Below are 20,181 nucleotides of genomic sequence, written 5' to 3'. Positions count from 1 at the left end.
TTCACGTGTTTCCATCCATGACAGAGCAACTGGATACCTACAGAGTTTTATTGTCTGTCTGCTTTAGGAACAATCCAATATTTGGAGCAGTAAGATGCCTGACAAAGCTACTTGTTTCCCAACCGTCCTTGCAGTTAAAGGTTTTCATATGAATAGCTTCTGATCAATGAGTTGTCAAAAGACAAAATTACAATAAATTTGAAGATTTTAATTGCCTTCTTAAAAATCAAACAACACTTCATTTTAAATGGAATTATAGTTCCAATGAGCTGAGCAAAAGAGCTTGGCTTTAGAGACACAAGGAGCTGGGCACAGAGAAATAGCAAAATCAGATTTCCTGTGTCTGGGTTACTTTCCTCGTCCGAGTTGAAGCAGAGGAGACTTCCTTGTTGTGCTGGCTCAGATTGGCTTGGTTGAGGGCTGGGCTCCCCTGACCCCTCCCTCTCCTGATTCCTCAAGTCAGATAAAGAGCCCAGCTCCAGCTTGGCGATGGGGAACGTTAGCACGAGCAGCTCCATTTTGGTTGTTCTGGGAGAACTAGTGTAGGAGCTCAGTCCACACCACAGTCTCCTGTGAAGTTTACTTAAGAAGTGTCAGTGGAAATCTTAGGGAAGTACCTCTCGAAGGTTTCCCTAAAGCACGATAGTCTCTTTCTGCCTTTTCCCCCTTCCCTCTTCTAGCCATCTGGCAATAGACATGAAGGCTGGTACCCCATAGCTGTCCTGAAGGGTGAGCTGCCTTGAAGATGGAAGCCATTGTTACCATGTGTGGGTAGGAAAAAACCCACATGGGAGCTGAGTGTCTTGGGATGGTGGAATTACCATGCCAGCAGGGGTATGTTGTTGTTTTAATGTTACATAAAAATATTTTGTGTCCTTTTAAAAAATTTTTAAAGCAGCCAACATCATCTTAACGGATATCACAGCTAGAATACACACACACACACACACACACACACACACACACACGTGTCTTGAAAGCAGATATTTCCCATTTTGTTCAGAATGGGTTCTGAAACCAAGACTGACCCATAAGAGAGGCTCAGATATCTACAATGGAATCTGCATGTAGAAACCCCACTCCTTCCCTCTGATCTCGAATGCTCTCCTGTTGGTGCTAACAATCCTTGTCTCTACTTTTCCTGGTTTCCAGCTGTGCTTTACTACATCACTTCCCTCACTGCCATTTCAGGGGTCATCCACCACCCCCCCACACCCCCACCCCCGTCGGTTCCTCAGGCTGATCACCAGGCTTGTCTTGTCCCTTCTCATTTAGATGAACACATCTCTCAGTCAAAAATGTACAAGATAGAAATCCAAAGAAAATGGAATTTATCCTGTTATTCTCTTTTAAATTTGATTCTAAGAGAAACCAGGATGAGGGGCCACACTGTCTATTTAAGTATATCACTGAGAAAATTATATCTTGAACTTCTCAAATGTGGAATAATTACTCCCCGAGTCATAAGCATTTCATGATGGAGCTACCATGCAAGTTTCATAGTGCAAATGCGGGACTGTGCAGGTGTGTCCGCTGCCCTGCTGTGGGGGACAGATTTGCAAGAGGGTATGCAGAGCAGGAAGAGCCTGGCTGCAGATTAAAACTCCCAGGCAGCCAAGCAGAGGGGTTACCCCTGGCACCTGGGTGAAATAACCAGTGGGGGGCGGGAAATACATCCTGGAAAGGGGGAGAACAAACTAACTTCTTTTAAAAGAACAGGATTTGGGGCTGGGGTTGTGACTGAGTGGTGGAGCGCCTGCCTCGCATGGGTGAGGCACTGGGTTCCATCCTCACCACCACATAAAAGCAAAAAAACAGGGGGCTGGGGATGTGGCTCAACTGGTAGCGTGCCCGCCTGGAGTGCGTGCGGCCCGGGTTCGATCCTCAGCACCACATACCAACAAAGATGTTGTGTCCGCCGAGAACTAAAAAATAAATATTAAAAATAAAAAATAAAAAAAGCAAAAAAACAAAATAAAGGTTAAACACACACACACGTGCACACACACACACACACACACACACACACACACACACCAGGATTCTCTGCCATTCAAATTGTCTAAGTCCAGATATTTTTGGTTTTGGTATTTTTTACAAGTTCCTAAGATAAGAGATGGTGGGGTGAGTTGAATAATTGAGTTAAATTAGAGAAATAGGCCACTATGAGCATGCAAGAAAATGCATTTTATAGTCTGAAACTCAAATAATTTGTCTTTTTAAAACATTCTCTGGGTAGGCTAAGATTTTCTTTTATTTTTATTTTCCCATCAGTTTCAGTAGTGTGAACGTATTTCTTCATCTGTGATTTGGGGACAGTCTTCTAAGAAGTTGTATCTTGACTTCTGCCTTCAGTCCTGGAGCATGGATAGCATGTGTCTCCTCCTCTGGCCCAGCCCCATCCCTCCCCTCCTCCCCCTCTGCTCTACCACATTACTCCATTTTCCATATTCCTTATCTCCTTCATCCCTTTTCTTTCTTCCATCCTTTATTATCTTTGTATTTCAGTCTGGTTATTTTCTTCACACCTATCTTCCAGTTCACTGAACTTTGGTTTTCTTGTGTCTGCTTGGCTGCTGAATTTACTCAATGAGTACTGAATTTCAGTTATTTTATCCTTCAGTTCAAGAACTTTGATGTAATTGTTTTATATTTTCCCATACTGTTCCAAAATTCTTCATTATCATTATCTGTTTTATTGAATTTATTAATTAGTTATTTTAAAGTCCTTATTTTGTAAGTCTAAAACCAGATTTGCAGTCGGTTTCTAATACCAGCTTCTCATTTTTTGATCATTTGGTACTTTTCTGTTTTAGACCTGCCAAGCTTTTTATTGAATACTGACGTTGTCCGAGTTAAAAATGCCAAGATAAGTTCTGGATGATGTTATCTTTCTTAAACAAGATTTAATTATCCTAGCCCATAGAATAGGCACAGATTCCCCTGGTCTAATCAGGGAGTGATACAGTATGAGATTAGTATCAGGCATTATAGAGGATGTCACATCTTTACTTTGCACTTACTCCTGAAAGTGTGGACCCACTACGCAGGTACCAATCATAGTTAGCTAGAAGGAATGAGTTGTAGTGTTCTATAACATGGTGGGGTGGCTGGAGTATACAATAACCTGTAACCTAGTTTATGAATAAATAAAACAAAGAAGCCCCAAGGCTCCAAATAGTAGTGATAAGAGATGAAACTGTTACCTTGATTTGATTAGTGCATATCATATTCATGTATTGAAATACCACACCAAATCCCATAAATATGTGCAATTATTACCCATTTTTTAAAAAAAAAAAGTTTTTATAAAGTTTAGGAGAGTGGAATGCTAACTACCCTGATCTGAGCATCAAACTTTGTATATATGTATTGAATTAACACACCATATCCCCATACATTTGTGCAATTAAAATGGAAAATGTTAAAAAGAAAAAGAAAAGAGCACGAAGCTCTCCTCTGTGACCCTCTCCCTGGGCAGGCATCCACTTCCGGTCACTCCATGACCCTTGGCAGTGTCGGGCACTGGCCAAATTCTCCGTGGCCTTTAGCCTGTTCTCTTGGTTGTCAGTGTCTTGAGCCCTGCAGTTTAAGGCTTGGCTTGCTTTTCCAGGCAGGATCTTGACCTCCCTTCTCTGCAGATCCCTTTCCCCTGGGATCTTGGTCCCCTGGGTCTGCACTGCCTTGGTAGCCATTACATTTTTATCTTCTCTTCCCAGGGGCTCAGCAAAAATTACAGAAGGCCACTTTCCACTTCGACTCTGAGCCCGGGCCCTGCGTGGCTGAACCCGAGCAGCCTTAGTGGCACATCCCCTTCCCTTCAGGGTCTGCGCTTGCCAGCCTGCACCTTGCACGCTCTCCTTGGCCTAAATAAGCTACATGTTTTCAACCCAGATTGGCTGGTGGTTTTGGTAGGAGGGTGTGGGTGACATTGCACTATTCCAACAGAGTCGCGGAGAGTTTTTCAATTAATTTCTTGACCTTCAATTTTCCCTCAAGGTTTGACTTCTTTTTAGTTGGAATTTTTTTTTTTAATGCTAGTGAAAAGTTGTGTTTTTTTTTTTTCTGTAAAACTTTAGGAGAGGCGAATTTATATTAAAAAATAAAAATGTAACTTGGTTGCTTTATTGACAATCAAAGAGAAAGAAGAATTTGGGAATGGGGAAAAACACATCCCTTTGGGTTAAGTTGTTTTTATTATTATGTGCCCAGAGAAGAATATATAAAAGAACTGGCAAAACTTGAGCATTTTTATTTTGTTTTCTTTAAATATCAGTCCCAACGGAATTAAATTATATTTTGGCCAGCCTCTTACATTTATTTGCCAATGGACAAATCCAAATAGGGAGTTTTCATTTTTATTCGGGCTGATATAATTAGCTTGCCTATGAATAGATTATTTACATCTGTCTATTTTATCTAATGAATCGTCTCGTGTTCATGTAACGCTAATCTATAGGATATAAGTCCACATTCAAAAAGATGTCTACCATCCAGAACATTGAAGAGAAGAAACAATCCAAAAGAAGCAAATTTTGTCCCTGCTAATGTCACTTCGAACTATTCCAGGAAAAAAAAAATGGCAGGTGGGGGTGGGGGCGAGTTGAGTGTGCTTAGAGTAGGATCTCAAAACCGACATGTGTGACACAATGAGTCCTCGTAAAACATGCATTAAAGGGAATCTGTTCAAAAACACCAGAGAACATGGAGGAGAACATAAGAAATGACAGGCAGCTGTGACAGGATTCGAGGAGTCAAAGTTTTATGGCTGTTTCTTGCATGACTAGAACTTAGATATAAAAAAAATGTAGTTTCATAATGTTACCTGTGTCTTTAATGCTTTCCTCCCACACAACCCAACTGAAATGACATATCTGGCATTTTGTGGCTTAATTTGAGAACATAATGACCGTTATAGTTCTGGAGGCAGAAGTCCTTTAATATTTGATGTTGTACTGACAATGCTCAGGTACTTGTCTCAAAGAACTGTATTTTGCTGTGTTTATTGACCTTTCTCCTTAGTAATTCTAAATGGAAAGATACAGAGACGAAAAGTCCTTTGTTCTTTGTTCGCAGGTGATAACCGTGAAGGTGAGGCTGAAAGGCGTTTTCAGACATATGGTCTGTCACACGTGAAGATGATGATGTCCTCCTTCATGACAGTTATCCAATTATAATAAAACGTAGCTTTAATTAAACAATATCACCAACCGGGCAAGAAGACTGAAATAAGGTATTATTTCTCCACTTGCATGTCAGTTTTCTATTCTTTTAATAAAATTTTTATAAAACTCTTGGAGGAGTTATTTACTCTTGAGCTTTGGGAAACCCTAGTGTCTTTTTATTTTTTCATAACCCACTTGAAAATAGCAGAGTTGACTTGGTCACAGTCACACACAGCGTTAGGAACGCAGCTCAAAATTTTTAATTTATAGCCCACTGTATTCTTTTTAATTCCACAGGGTATATTAATAAGTCTTAGAAGGTAATCAAGCAAAACATTTTATTTTAACACGCCCACCAAGTTAGTCAAACTTACTCTGAGATGGAAAGATAAATAAAAGTTATTGAAGATTCAATCTCTATTTCATCTTCTATCAATGAGCCATTAGTATATTTTCTGATGAATAAGAATATTTATTATTCTTTTGCTCTTATTAGCTCTCAGAGCAGTGGGCTGATTACCCACAGCACTGCAGACTTCAATCCAACATAGAGGTGTGTACGTACGTCTTTTTCAGAGACTGTCAGAAGGAGACACCTAGATGGACAAGGAACTGGTTATTAAAAGACAGACCATGAGAGACTATACGATGCAAAATGAAGAGCTACACTTGGGAGAGATGTGCAAAGACCCAGTGGTGGAGAGTCACCCATCCAATCAGGAGGTCTATGTGGGGGCAGAAGACATTTCCTATAGAGGAGAAGTATTTTGATCGTCTAACAAAGAGAAAGTATCTTAAAAGCAATTTTGATTCATTTGTAGACTTATGCTAATTTTATGCTCTCTTTGTATTTTTTTAATCTGCTGATACAGCATAATTAGAAATGAATGTAAATTTCCTCCTTTGCTTTAAGAAGCTTAACATTCAGCCCATCATTTTAATAACGACTTTCAGACAGTGTGACTTCCTTTTATAGAAATTACATTTTCCTAAGAATTTTTTTTGTGGTTTTCACAGGAAAAAAATAAATAAAACACAGTATTGAAATAACTGACAATTCAAAGCTAAGAGAGAAGCCCCCAGCCATTGAGAGTTAAATATGTATAAAAGGAAGGTCACCAAGCACTCCTAGAAAAATCAGTTTTGAGCGGCAGAAATGCAGATGGCTCCACACGAGTTGTCTTTGCTGCTCTGAAGACACTGGCTTTCCTTCCTGCCTGTGCTGTGGAGGTGCTCTGAGGCAGCTGAACAGAAGCGAGAAGTCACGCAGATTCTCAGGTCCTCCCTCATGGGAACTGTGAAGGAGACTTCCATCAGGCCCAGGGCTTCTGACCACGCTACATCAGAATTGTAAAGACGTGTTTATTTCAATCAGTCTGACTCTGGCGACTGAAAACACTCCTGCCCTTTGAAAATAATGCATTCTGTCCTAATAAGAAGGCAAGCATGCTTGGGGTTTGTCCTGAAGAGCAAAGACCTACGTGGGAAGGATCCCAGTTGACTTCTTCTTCAAAGCCTTACCAGAATATGTTAATGTGAAATTAAAGTAATTTCATCTGGTTATTTCTATAGTCATTGCCAAATATTTACTGAGTGTTTACCAAGCACTGGGCAGAGTCCTGAGTGTCACCAGCATGCAGTGAGGACAGTCTCTACCTGCAGGGGCTACCCGTCCCACCAGAAAATGGAAAATCAGTTTAAACTGACAGATGTTCCTCTAACCTCTATTGCTCTTTGCCCTCTTTGGAATCACACAACTCATTAACTCTTTAAACTTTCATTTAATACCATTTTTTTCTTTCTTCTTCTTGATACCAATAAGAAAATGGAAATGAAGGGGAAAACCTGCTTCAAATTTCAGGACATCACATCCTGCTGTGTCTGCAGCCAGGCCTGGGGGAAGCCGGTACCTCCCTGCTGCACAAGCCTACCATCTGTTTGCTTTGATTTTAGTTTGTGCTATAGAATCAGAAGTTCCCAAGTTAACACCATCAGAGAAAACGAGGAAATACTTTCAACAAACTAACTTCTAATTTTTATAGATCTATCATTTGCAGAATATGAATCACACTTGGTAGTTACCTAGCAACTCTTTGTTCTTCTGAAACTTTTGACCTAAAACAGACACTTTTCCTGTGACTAAATTCTATTTCGAGTCAGTCAGATCTAACCAGTTTTCTTGTGGCTGTCCCAATAGGCATTATAATAACTTAAACTGGAATAGGTAAGTGACAGATCTGCTCCTGGTGGGGACAGAAGCACCGGGGCTGGGTCACACTGGCTAGCCTGAGGTGTCAGGTGACAGCATCAGGCTGCAGGTTACAGCATCGCCAATGTTCAGGATTTGAGGATGGACAGAGAAAGCTGATGAATTCAAATCCTTCAACGTTGGAGCCTAAACAAGAAGAAAAGTTGATGTGTTTTTCACTTCTCTGTGATATGGCATGCTGCACATTCTATTGTCATGGTCTGTTTATGTTCTTCTCCCAACTAAACTGTGGGGTCTGTAAGTGAACAGAGCCTCCTTCACTTACAGGAAGTGGACAAAATGCTAAGACCATAATGGGTTTTAAAAGTGCTTGGTGGACGACTGGGATGAGGATCTAAGATGCTGTGAAATCTCTCAGAAGCAGTGCACAAATAGTAAAACTGCCACAGGACCTTGAGGATCATACTTTCACATGGCCTGGTATAATTAAAGAACAAGGAATCTAGAGACTTGGTATTCATCTAGAAATGGAAAATCACTAGCTACACTCTGTGATTTGTTGAAAAAAAATATTTTGTGAATGCTGAAATACAGGAAAAACAATTCCCAGGCAACTCTGGCCTTCAGAGTCATTTGAAATATTTCTCTGTCTCCAATTTGATCTCATGCACTCTCGGTGAGCTGGTGAGTCACTTCACTCGAGGTGGAGTTCAAGCCTCAAACTTTCCAGCCAGTGCTTCATCATAGCTGTGAACCCCGAGATCGTGGTGCTTTCAGCTCTCAGGCTTCTAGTTGGGTATGTACCAAGACACAGGACAGGAAAAGGCAGCACCAACACAGACCCTTGCTTCCAATACACTCCCCAGTGCAGCCGGGGCTTTTCTCTGCTCATCGTGCTGACACAGGCATCCTCACCAAGGGACAAAACCACCCTTTAGTGTGAAAACTGCAGTGTAGGGACACTTCCAAAGAAAGTTGGAAAGACTGAGTACTGAAGGACAGAGACATATTATTCTCTCTGGGAAACGCTAGTTAGGTGCCGGCCACTGTTTGCCTGTGCAAACTCTGTGGTGTGCATTAAGTTCAATTTCAGAAACTTTTGAGAGTCATCATTCACAGATGTCACAATTTTGAAAGAATAAAGAAAAAGACACTTGGGAAACAGAGGAAATGCATCTATCGAACACCCGCTTCCAGATCTCAGACCAAGTACTTGTAAAGGAAGTGGTGATGGAACGAAGTTCAGAAAATCTGACTCATTCCCTAAGGCACAAAATCAATGAGACAAGAAATCCATCTAGGTTGAGTTGTGATCAGGTGGAGAAAAGATAAACCGGCACCCTGATTTTTCATGGAAAAGTAACAAAAACAGAAATTAAAACAAATTAAAAGAGAAAACGCAAACTCAGAGATTAAATCAAAAGCAATGAAAGCCAAAATGGGAAACAGTGGCATTGTTGTTCCAGTTACCCCTTAAAACAGATGGAGAACTAGGGCAGAGTCATCACTGATGTCGGAGGGATGTGCCTCTGCCCACTGGAGTGAGAGACGTAGCTTGCTTCTTCAAAATGCCAATCTTATGCTCATGCTGACCACCAGTCTCATTCATTACGGAGATGTCCATGTCAGTTACCTGATGAGATCGATACACCTTGCAGACCTGTATTGAAGTATCAGACTCTACCTCATAAATTTGTATAATTATTATAGGTTAATAAAATTTTATTAAATGTCTAAGGAGATGTAAATGCAAGCTATTGGGATTTGGTCACAACATATTGTATATACATGTCATGTTATCACAACGGACCCCCAAAATACATACGATTAAAGTAATAACAACTAATAAAATCATATTATAGCTCTTCTATGGACTTACTACATCTACTTTCATCTTATCAAGTATTTGAAAGCTCTTAATAAATCCAGGATGCAAATTCTTTATCAGTTATGCAATTTGCGACCATTTTCTTCATTCCATGGCTGGTATTTACATTCTTTCAACCATGTCCTTAATCAGACTTTACCATTGTGAAATCAAGATTTTAAAGGACACTCAGAAACCTGTTTTGTCTAATAGCCATATAGACTTCTAGCTTATTTGCTTAATCTTTTTTTCTTTCTGTTTTCTTGTTTGCAATGCTGGGGGATGAAATCAGGGCCTTGCATATGTTAGGCAAGTGTACTACTACTGAGCTACATGCCTGGCTCTTTTTTAAATTTTATTTTGAGATTTTGAGACAAGGACTCACTAAATTGCCAAGGGTGGCCTCTATCCTATGATCCTGGTCCCTCAGCCTCCAGGTACCTGGGGTTAAGAGGGGGTGCCACCATTTCTGGTTTCTGCTTTCTTCTACTTAGTATTTTATGGTATATCAGTTTCAGTATTTTTCCTGGTGCTGGGGATTGAACCGGGGGCCTTGCACAGGCTGAGCTTTTGCTGTATCTCTGCTGCCCCACCAGGACCTCTTTGCAAGATCTTTAATCCATTTGTTATTATGAAGCTGTGCCTGCTGTAGTCAGGATATGAGAGGATCTTGCCTTTGTATCAAATTTGACTTATATTATTCACTTAGGATATGAAGGCCATGTACATTTGATGTGGTTATTGATATGGTTATGTTTATCATCTTGCCTTTGTTTTCTATTTTTCTCCTTTGTTATTTATTTTCTTTTTTCCCACCTTTTAAATTAATTAAATGCTATGCTATTTTCTTACTACATTTTATCCCCCGTCTTTGATATTTGGGGCAATCATTTTGTATTTCACTGTTTTCTTGAGGACTGAGTGAAAGGCTTTACCTTGTGGTTGTCTAATTTTAAGTAATATTGTATCTATTCTCTTCACCTATGATGTAAAAACCTTATGAACTTTGTCACACATTTTATTTTTATATGTGTAATAATGCCCACAAAGTATTGCCATCATATTCAGTCAAGTGTATTTTTTAAGTTTTGATTAGAAATAAATAAAAATCATACACCCATGAAGTTACTATTTACAATGCTTTTCACTTAATATCCATCCAGTATCATTTTCCTTCTGCTAAAAGATTGTCTTTCACATCTCGTGTATTGCATGTCCTATGACAATTTTTTTCTTTGAAATATGTTAAACAAATATTTTTCCTCCTTACTTTTTGAAAAAAAAAAGTGGGGGGTTATAGAATGGGATAGTATAGATGGGTATAGAATAAAGTAGGCGCCATTTTGTCCTTTTAGTAATGAAACTGGTGGTTTTAGTCTGGGGGAGCTTCCATGCATACCATGTGTCAGTGCTGGGTGCATTCTGAGGGGTGCCACCATTTCTGGAGTTTCCTTTATGGTGAGCCACTGGATAAATCTGGTGCCTCCACCCCATGCCCTTCCCCACCTAAGACCCCCACATGTATGGTGATTTCATGAGCCTTGTCCATATCCCATATGACTGAGTAACTGATCACATTTTCTTGGGGAATCACCACTTCTGGATTCCTGTCCACCCCATTCCTTGTCTCATGTCCCCATTCTCTTTCATCTCTCTTTGCTCTGGCACATAACCACCCTATCCCCACCAGAGAACTTTGGGGCACACATTCTGGTTCAACTGTGTTCCATGGCATTCTAGCTAAGAGAGTGGGAAAATGACAAAATGCAAAAATGTGATAATTCTTGCATCAGATAATAGCTACATACTGCATTTTTATACAAAAGTTTCAAAAGTTTTATATAAAAGTTTCAAAATGAAGAAACAAGAACATTTTAATGGAACTTGTTAAAAATCCAAACAAAACTTACAGAGCTTGGAAAAAGATGATCAGAACTCATGTCCTGATGACAGAGAGACAAGCATCAGCTAACAGGGAAGGAGAATTCCACAGCAGGACAGTGTCTGTGCTCTCACCAGGAATACCGTGCGGCAGGCGTGCAAAGAGAGTGACCACTAAACCCACCAACCCACCTGCACTTGGCCTGCATTTGTAAATACCATAAGGACTTTAAATGGAAGAAGCTAGAAATGTTCCTGCTCAGGGTTCTGTCCTGTGTCACGGCTTGTGATGTGTCTATACCAGGCACCTCAGCAGAGGGGAGTGATCTTGAGCACCCAGCCCAAATTACAGAGAGCCACACGTGCGGAAAGATCCTGCGCGAAAGTATAAATCAGAAAGCGAGCAATGTTTAACAGTGTATGCACTGTCCTGTTGGTAATGAAAAATCCAAGATAAGGTGAGTTTTACTGATAATATGTTGGATTCTCCCAGTTGAGGGTCTTAATCAAATTAGGATTTTCAAACTTTCCTTTTACAAATTATTCTGGTTTCTTCATAGGAACCAGTAAAATGAAATGAGGGCTAAAAGAAATTCTTCCCATTTTCAATGCCTTTTTTTAAAGAATCACGAGACCCACTGTTGTGGGTGGAGCCATGTTCCCCCATAAGATGGGTGGAAATCACAAACCCAGTATTTGAGCAGGGACCTTATCTGGAGAAGGGGTCTTTGCAGAATAATCAAGTTAAAATGAGCTCATATTGGATTGGGACAGGCCCTAAATTAATGAATGATGTCCTTCTAAGAAGAAGACAGACACACAGATAGGGAGTGGGCCCATGATGAGGGTAATGCAGCCACGAGCCAGGGAGCACCAGGATCCCCAGCAAGGCCGCAAGTTGTGAAGGGTGTGAGGAAGTCCCCCTTAGGACCTTCAGAAAGAACCAAGCTCTGCCAAAACTTTGATTTCTGACCTCGTGAACAGCAAGAGAATATTATTTCTCTTGTTTTAAACCACACAGTATGTGGTTATTTGTTACTGAACATGACAGGGTTTTATATATAGTTGAAAAATATTCCCATAAATCATCAAGGCCAATGTGCTATGATTTTCTAAAACCAAAATTTGAAATGTACTTTTCTACATTGTACAAAAAACATACAGTACTGTTGAAAATATATAGGAACATCTGTTTTGTTGTGCGTCTTATAGTCTATCTGGGCTTCCATAACAAAATGCCACAGGATGGACAACTTACAGAACAGAAATTTAGTTTTGAAAGTACTAGAGGCTGGAAATCCATGGTCAGGGTTCTGGTGAGTTCATTCTGGGGAGGGTTCTGTCCCTGGCTTGCAGATGGCTGTCTGGATGTGCGTCTGCACTTGGCCTTTCCTCCATGTGTCCCTGGAGAGAGGAGAGAGCTCTGGCATGTCGTCCAGGCCCTGACCTCACAGCCTTTATCACCTCCCCCGGGGCATCCAGTCCAAGTGCAGTCACACTGCGGATCGGGCATCAACACGTGAATTTAGAGGGTACACACCCAATTGAGCCCCTAACATTGTGGCTGTTTCTCTTTGTTTTTATCTTATATATTTTTTTCTGTCCATAATAGGACTCCCTTTCCCTGTAACTTTTTCTTTGTTTGAGCCAAATTTCCCTAAAACACTTAGTTCACATGATTCAAGTAGAAGTGACCACAGCGCCACACCAAGGATGGCACATGATGTGGTTTTAACGATTCAGAGAACTTTATCTTTCCATCCAGAAAAGCCTGCAGCCCCAGAGACTGTACAAGCACACACTGCCCACTCCCGGGAGGTTCCCCTGGAGCTAGCAGAGTTAACCTTTGCACGACACACAGTGGGGCTGCCAGGTGATAAAGCCGCGTGGAAGAAAGGCCCCCGGGAGAAGAGGCAGAACCCAGCCCACACATGCTCTTGAGATACCTAACCAAATCAATTTCCTGCTTTTGTTCGAGCCATAACAAGTTGGCCTTCTGTTAGTTGACACTGGTGACCCACAGTAACAACTCTGGAGTTAAAGAACCTTGCCAGGAGGTACCCTGATCCTCTATTTTCAGAACGATAACCTATGTCATGTGTTTGGAAGTTTCTAAGATTATCCCTAATGATCCTCACCTTCTGGTAGGCATCTCCCTACACGAGTTTTACCCTGTGAACATGATCTGGATCTAATGAGCAGAATATGGCAGATGGGATGGGATGTCACTTCTCAGATTAAGGCATGAGGGACCACACCTGCTGGCTTGAATGCTCTCTCGTGTTCTCCTCTGGACCATCATCCTGGGTGAAGGCAGCTGCCGTGTCAGAGGGCTCACCTGGTGAGGGACCACCTCACCGGGAGTGGAAGCAGATCTCTGCACTCCTCACAGCAGCTGAGCCTCACACAAGAACAGGGTCCACCTGAGACTTGACTTCCTGAGCTAGAGGTACCCCGCTAAACTATGCACAGAAACTGAGATTGCCAGTGTTTAAGCTGCCATGATTTGGGGCAATTTGTTACACAGCAATAGATAGCAACTATGAGCAACTTGAAAACTAATAAATCTTCAAACCTGTAGGAGAAATAATATGCTCTAAGATGCTGTCCACAAATAGAGATAAAGCTATTGGATGCCTATTAGTTCCTTTCTATTTAGGACACTGGTTATCACCACAGATCTCACCCTTGTAAACTTAGTAACAAGAAGAAAGCATCAAAGTAGAAAGAAACAATTTGTGCTTTAGAAACTGTACTTTGGGGCTGGGATTGCAGCTCAGTGGCAGAGCACTTGCCCGGCACATGTGAGGCACGGGGTTTGATCCTTAGCACCACATTAAAATAAGTAAATAAAATAAAGATATTGTGTCCATCCAGACCTAAAAATATTTTTTAAAAATATAAAAAAATAAATATATAAAAACTAGTTTTAATATCACTAACCAAGTGGCACTGGGAAAATCATTTTAAATCTCTGTGCCTTCATTTCCTATTCTGGATAAAGAAGATTCAAAAATCTACTTTAGTCATTTTCTGAAGATTATATATATAATGTATAAAAAACTCTCTTCCATTGAAACTAATTGGGAAATTACTCTATGGTGAAGACAAGATGTGCGTGTGTTCAATGGGTGAACTAAGTTGGTTTTTCCCATAGCGGGACTTTTCTGTTGGTGGTATTAATCAAGTGTCCCTGGCCCTTTAATATACTCCTTTCTGAAAAGGTATTGGAACACTTTACATCTTTATCTGTTTATGCCATTGTTAACTCTGATATTTTTGTTATTCCAACTTGTACTACATTTTACCTTATCCTCAGAGGTCATTTAGGTTTGCTTATGACACATCACTTTGCAAATGGAAAAATCAGTACATGTAGAGGTTAAGACATTTATAGTCCCGAAAATCAAAGCTTATTATTGATTTGTGAAATCCTTGGAGAATCCTGTCTTCTACATAGCTCAGGAGTTTATGAAACCAGAATTATGTATTACACCAACAGAATCATTGACAGACGTATGTGAGGTTATTTCTCAATAAATTCCAGCTCAGGCAGATCCTCATAAAAAGAATATTTGTTTTTTGGGGAATCCATAACTAAACAGAACCCCTCCGATAGTACTGGATAACAGAAGAAAAATCAATAATGAGTGTTAATATGAAGTGCAGCCAGAGTGCCTTGAAGGTGATATCTGAGTCTACTAAGTGTGGGATACAACATAGGATTTTGTTGTTTATAAAAACCAGCACATGGTGCTTATTTTAACAGACTATAAATAAGAAATGAAAAATTATAACTATCATTTCATATTTCAAAATGTTTCATTATAGAAAAGTTCCCAGAAAATATTGTTTAAATAGCTTATAATTCCAACATCCAGAGATTATTACATTTCAGCATATATCTTATAATCATTCTAAATGAATACTATATATACTCATTGGAATCTGTAACATATTTGGATTCATACTAAAACATTCTGTAGCTTCCATTGAAGCTAATTGGCAAATGATGTTGAAGAGAAGACGAGCTGTGATCCAGTGTGAGCTAAGTTGGTTCTCTCCCATTGCGGGACTTTTCTGTTGGTGATGTTCAATCAAGCGTCCTGTTTACTCAACAGTCACAGAAAGTCAAAGCTGCCTCAGTGCTGAGCATGAGGGTACATGCAGGACAGACACTGCGAAGTCCCAAAGGCACCTTCCATGTAGATATCACCTCCTGGAACAGAGGACCTAGACAGCCCCTGTTAAACGCCCCTGGAAAACATCTGAAGTGGCCACACAATTGCTCCCCACACCACTACACCATCCTTCATTAACCCTTCGCATACTGCTGCATGGTTTACTTTTCTCCGTGATTGTTATAAATAATGCTTTATGAAATACAATGTGCACATTCTACAATTCTCTGTACCTACTGAAGTGTACAGCAAAGGCTATCCATCATGTGGGGCATTTTTCTCTCAATTAAGCTTCTATATACATCACAGTTCCCCTGGTTCCAAGCAAAATAAATTCACTTTGAATTGGAAGAAAAATTTACATTTCTTTGTGTATGCATTTGAGACGTGCAGGAAAATATCAGAGGAACCAAGGGAAGCATCCATCTCAAGGCATAAAAAACTAGAAGGGATAAGTAGGATGTCATTAGGTTTCAGGGCTCCAGCCCGCGGCCCTCTGCGTTCATTTGCTCACAGTGACTCTTCCCTCTGGTCCCCTCTCGCCCTCCCTCCAGCTCTTGCAGGTTCCCACCACCCAATACGTTCACACCACAGACTCTCACTTCATTTCTCCAATCAATGGACCAGTCCAGACCAAGGACGCTCTACCTTTGACCCATACGTTACATCTTCTTCTGAGGTGAGCCAGATGCGTTTTCTAACAACACCAATTGTTTCTTCTTAGTCATTTGATGCAATGAAGAAGCTCAGAGGCCCACACAGAGGGAGAGCAATGGGGACTGGACAAACAGGCCCCGAACCTGGGTCCCTTGTCTCAACCACGCTGTCGACCCCTGTGGGTTTTGCTTAAGAGACATCCTTGTAAGACCCTCAGGGTTATACAAAATTACATACAAGAGGAAGTGAGGGGAAAGGGAAAAATAATACAAGGGGGAGGAAAGAATTACAGTAGTGGGGGTAGAGAGAGAAGAGGGGAGGGGAGGGGAGGGGAGGGGGGATAGTAGAGGATAGGAAAGGCAGCAGAATACAACAGACATGAGTATATCAATATGTAAATCAATGGAAGTGTAACTGATGTGATTCTGCAAGCTGTATACGGGGTAAAATGGGAGTTCATAACCCACTTGAATCAAAATGTGAAATATGATATATCAAGAACTATGTAATGTTTTGAACAACCAACAATAAAAAAAAGAAATATAAATTTTTAAAATAAAACAACAGACCAAAATTCTTAGCTGGATATTTTGCATTTTCATTAAAAGCTTTTTATAATGCAAAAAAAAGTTTTGTTTTCTAAAATATTTACTCTAACCTTGTATAGAAATACTTAGGAGGATCTTCCAAGTAATTTAACTGAAAGTCATAAGATTCATAAAGAATCAGATGAATAAGATAATTAAGATGTAGAGAATTTTTTTAAGGAACTAAATATTTAGGGGAATTCATGAAAAATGATATCAATTATATAATGCACTTTTGTATCTTTTTCACATAATAAATGTAAAGCCTTTAACAGTAAGAATGATATCTTTCTTTTTGCCTCTACTAGTGAACATTATTTCAGACACCTAGTAAGCACTCAATAAAAGCTTATTGAATGAAAAAAAAAAGAAAGGATAGGGATGGAGGAAGGAAAAGAGGACAAAGGGAAGCAGGGAAATTATGTTCAATCAAGTGTCCTTTTTACTCAACAGTCATAGAATGTAAAAGCGGCCTCAGTGAGGGAGAGGGATGGAACAGGAAGGGAAAAGGAAACCATCATGTGGCTAGAGATCATGTGGGTTTATTTGGGTATTACATCATCTTTCTTTTATGCTCAAGAATAAGACAGGATCTTGCCTTCAAAATAAAAGTGGCCCTAGATGGAGACCCATGGCCACCAGCATCACATTCATCTCATTGTAGGCTGCTGTCCCCCACAGCCTTTTGATTTCCCATGGGCCTGACACTAAGGTCTGTCTGTATGAATGTTTCCTTGGATTCCACTCCACTAAGATCCTTGTTCTTCTACAGAGTGTGTTAAGAATGACTCTGAGACCACCCAGGTGCTCTAAGGAGAAGTACTATTGCCATGTCACCCAATTTTGGAATTATGGGACCTTTTAAAAAGTCAGCAACACAAGGATGTTCATAAATTAAATACATCACTTTACCATCAGAGAAACCTGTTTGGAGTCTAAAAACATCCAAGAAACTATCAGGTCTCCAGAGCTACCTCATGGCCAGAATTAGAGAGAAGGGGGGAGACCAGTAGATCAGACCTAAGTTAGGTATATGAATATCATATCTTTTAAAAAATATTTTTTGGTTGTTGATAGACCTTTATTTTATTCATTTATTTATATGTGGTGCTGAGAATTGATCCCAGTGCCTCACACATGCTAGGCAAGCACTCTGCCACTGAGCCACAACCCCAGTCCAAATACCACATTTTTAAACTTAGCTGTCATTAAAGTTTTTTGACAGAATTTTAAGTGTGTTGGATTCTGCCTTGAACATTCCACTCACACAGACAAGTGTAGCTGGGAATGAGGACAGCGCTCCTTCTGCACCCCCACTGCAGACTCCCAGGGTTGCCCTTGCTTCCGCGCAGAGGGGCCTCTTTCCCCTGTGGCTATGCATATGTGGAGGGGAGCACCCCAGCTCCTCCCTCCCACCATTGTGCTCCCCTCCTTGCACAGGGCATCTCTTACTGATTTGGGTGGAGGTTCAGGGGACTCCACCTTGCTGCTTCTCCAATGATGGGCAAAGGACATTCCAGGCATCTAATACAAGGGTGTAGATGCCACTTCACAGCAGCAGGGTGGAGGGAGGACCACGCCCCCCACTCACTGTGCTGCCATCTCCCTGTGGGGTCTCGGAGCCCTCCACTGTGAGCCCACAGGATGTAAGCAGGTACTTGCTGCAGGTGTTGGAGGGATTGTGCCCACCATAGAGCCAAGTGGAGTCATGGAAGAAGGGTGAGTGGGTGCTGAACCCCTGTCCAGTCATCCTGTTCCCAGAATCACACAGGGTTCCTCACTGAGTGCCCAGACCAAGACAGGGTGTTGCTCCCGGAGGTGGCTGTCCAGAGGGTTCTCTTTGATTCCCAAAGCCCCATAGTTTAGCAAACTCCCTTCTCAAGGTCCACCCTGACCTTGACTCTCATTCTGACACCCTACAGATTTCACAGCTCAGACATCAACAGCTCTGGCTAATCTCCACCCAGGACCAGGTGGGACTTTGTCTTGTGCCCAGTGATTTCCTCAGAAAATGGTGGAGTAACAGTAATTGCCTGGAGGGATGAAAGGAGATCAGAAAAGAAAGGGTCTTACAATTCCAAGACTGATTGGATACTGTCTTATGGGATCTAAAATCAAATAAAAAATTTCCTTTGGATTCATCCTTCCCCAGGAGAAAATTATACTTCCTATAACCATCATGGTGGCTGTTTTGTGTAAATCAATACCTGGAGCTTATTTTGTTAAAGCCTATTTAGCTTGCAAGCCCCAAGTTACTTAGGAATGTATGCTCCATTAACTTGCCAATGAAAACCTTCATCAAATAAATTATTTTTCACTAATCTGGGAGGCCAAATATTATTTTCTTTCCTCATCAGGGGATAATTAATATGTTTAATATACAAAGAAAGGCACTGAAATGAATCAGCATTAAAGTGAGACCACAATATCATTTTTGAAATAGAGGAAAAGATTTTGATTAGAATTTTGTCTTGAACAATGCAACTAAAATTATAAAAAATGAAATAAAATATAATTTAATATTTAACCAAATTTTGTTTACAATTGCAAATGTGGTTCAATTTTTAAAAAACAAACAACATTGTTCTATTCTTAGTGTAATTCACTGACAAGTTTACAGCATTTCATGCATACCACACCATACAGAAAACATTTTACTTTCCCAGTATGAAAATAAAGATTATTTTTGCAAATATGTAAAGATCTCAAGAAATACAAATATGTATGTATGTGTATTCAATCAAGTTTTGCAAGGATCTTTCTTAAGCCATCTTAAGCTTTTGATTTTTAAATCATTCTCTTTTGAAACACTTTTCCTTGTATCCAAACTTGAAACTTTATTTTTTCTTCTCAGTTGTTAACTATTCATTTTGCCAGTGGCTTTGAATGAGATCTAAGTATTTTTCCAATCATACTTTCATGGACATGACGTGTTTTGCAAAACTCCAAATCTTATTTGGTGACACATTTTCATATATTGACCTTGCAGTCATCCCAGAATCAAGACAGCTAAATCAGGAAGAGATGGGAAATTGCAGAAGGCTGTATAGATTCTAATGTAAAGCATAATGGAGGCAAAGGGTATTTCAGGGAAAAATGAATTTTCTTGTGGTGAATTCAGGCATGACTTTTTTAAAAAAAAGTCTCTAAGTAACCTAATAATGCAAGTTCCTGGAAAGTAAGTGCATAGATAAAAATGGAGCCTCTGTGTGATACTCACCTTTTTCTCACTAGGACCAAAATACCTGCCCAAGATAACTTAGAGGAGGAAAGCCTATTTTGGGCTCTCGGTTTTAGAGGTCTCAGTCCAAGGTCAGCTGATGCCATTATTCTGGGCTGGAGGTCAGACAGAACATCATGGCGGAAGAGTGTGGAGGAGGAAAACTGCTCAGCTCATGGCAGCCAGAGACAGGGAGAGAGGAACTGGGGACCAAAATAATACAATACCCAAGGACAAGCCCCCAGTGACCTCCTTCCTCCCACCATACTAACCTGCCCACAGTACCATCCAGTTAGTCCATTAAAATTGTTAAGCCATCAAAAAGATTAATCCACTGAGTAGATTATAACTCTCATAATCATTTCACCTCTAGACATTCCTCCATTAACACAGGTGATTTGGGGAAAACCTCAT

This window comes from Urocitellus parryii, chromosome 2 (genome assembly GCF_045843805.1).
Source record: "Urocitellus parryii isolate mUroPar1 chromosome 2, mUroPar1.hap1, whole genome shotgun sequence".
NCBI lineage: Eukaryota > Metazoa > Chordata > Mammalia > Rodentia > Sciuridae > Urocitellus > Urocitellus parryii.
This window is presented reverse-complemented; position numbering follows the sequence as displayed.